Here is a 2,066-nt window from a genome sequence, read left to right as displayed (position 1 = left end):
GTCAGAACCAGTGTATTATCTTGAATGTTTAGCCAGAATGTGAGGGGCACTGTCATAGTCCTGTGGCTGCAGGATGCACATGGGGTGTGTCACCCCGCAGCACAGCATTGATGGAGCAGGAGGCCGGTGAGTTGCACAGACCCCTGTAGTGTCATTTCTGCCTGTGTCCCTGGGAGTGCGTTCCTGCCATTTTGTCTCCACAGCAGAATCCTAACAGCTCCCTGGCTCTCACAGCCATGGTTCTGTCTGAGCCTCCCTGGGAGGTGGGCAGGGAAGAGGTTGCCATCCTGGGGTTCCAAGAGAACATAGCTTCCTTAATGTCACCAAGCCTCATGTGGGGAAGCCACTTGGTAGCAGTATGCTATACCGGGCAGGTGAGGTGCTCGGGATCTGGCCCTGGCCCTGGCCAGTCTCTCCAGCCTTGTCTCTGTTCCCCTCTTCTGAGTGACAGAACTGGTTGCCGCCCATGGCCTTGTGCACCCATTCTCTTGCCCTGAGCCTTTGTACCAGCTTCCCCCCCCAACCCCAGCCTGTTTGCCTTTTTGCTCCCTGAGCACAGGAGGCATGAGCCCCAGGAGGGTGAGGTGTTTCTTCTGTGGGCTCCCATGGTGCCCATGCTCACCCTCTCCACGGCACTTGCCACCCTGGTATCTGGAATCTTGCTGAGCTCCTGGAGAGCAGAAGCTGCTTCATCATCCCTTGTAGCAGTTGCACTCACATCAAGGCCTGGTGTACACCCATGATTTCCTGGTGCCATGGCAGCTTTCCCTGCGTGGCATGGCCAGTTATGGGAGAAGCACAGATTTCTGTACCACCAAGTCTGGACTTCTAAACAGATATGCCCCGAGTTCCCTGGTGGCTCAGCAGGTTAGGGATCCAGTCTGTCGCTGGATCAGGGCCATGGCACACGTTCATTCTCTGGCCCGGGAACTTCTCTGTTCCACAGGCATGGCCATAAATACCCAAAAACAGATGTTCCCTTGGCCTCATGGTTGGCAGCTGTAGTCCCTCAGCCCCTCTGGATAACCGCAACAGGGTAATTGGTCTAGATTCAGATTTCGGTATTACTGAGTGTTGGTTAGCCACTTTTATCTTTAATTGTCATTTAGTTTGTGTCAAGGCCCTGGGACATAAGTTTTGTACCATTTTGTAGTTGAGAAGGTTGACGCTGACTGGGGAAGACACGCTCAGGGTCACACAGCTGTCACGTAGCAAAGCCAAGGTTAGAACCCTGGCTGTTTCCTTGTAGGCCCAAGGCAAGTTTGGAAAATTGTTTGGGTTTTAAAAGACAGCCGTGTTGCCAAAGAAGTCTCCCAGTGACTTGGAGAGGAGAAAGCAGAAGAAAGCGGCCCTAGTCTGTGAGGTCAGCTCCTGAGCGACAGCTGAGAGGATGGCAGGGGGCTCTCCAATTTCCAGGTGACACAGTGGAGGTGTAAGCAAGCTCAGGGTTCCTGAGCAGCCCCTCAGCCATGAGAGAGGACACTTGTCACAGGCCAAACAGATCCACCGATGTTAACATTCTGTGCTCGCTCCCCTATGGAAAATTCTTCAGTGGGGCAGCATGGTAAAGAGCTGGGTTGGTTGTGTGTGTTTGTTTTGCTTTTCAGGGCCACGCCCGCAGCATATGGAGGTTCCCAGGCTAGGGGTCAGTCAGAGCCACAGCTGTCAGCCTACACCACAGCCACACCTACGCCACAGCTTGTGACAGCGCCACATCCTTAACCCACTGAGCAAGGCCACATATCAAACCCACATCTTTGTGGATACTTGTCAGGTTCCTAACCCACTGAGCCACAATGGGAACTCCACAGAGAGGTAGGTTTTAAAAGATAGGGCCAGCCTCCCAGGCAGTTCTCTGACCTGATCAGGTGAAGCTTTGGTGAGGCCTCTGGTTCCTTTGGCACCTCCAGCTCCGCTCAAGGGCAGAATTTCCTGAGCATCTGGTCCTTTAACTAACCAAGGACATGCCTGCCCCTGCTAATCCATTCACACAAACAAGCCCTGTGGGATAGGAACAGTAATCTTCACTGCATGCAGGTACCAACTACTAAGAAGCCAGGACAAAA

This window comes from Sus scrofa, chromosome 7 (assembly GCF_000003025.6).
Source record: "Sus scrofa isolate TJ Tabasco breed Duroc chromosome 7, Sscrofa11.1, whole genome shotgun sequence".
NCBI classification, from domain to species: Eukaryota; Metazoa; Chordata; class Mammalia; order Artiodactyla; family Suidae; genus Sus; species Sus scrofa.
Note: the sequence above shows the minus strand (reverse complement) of the source record.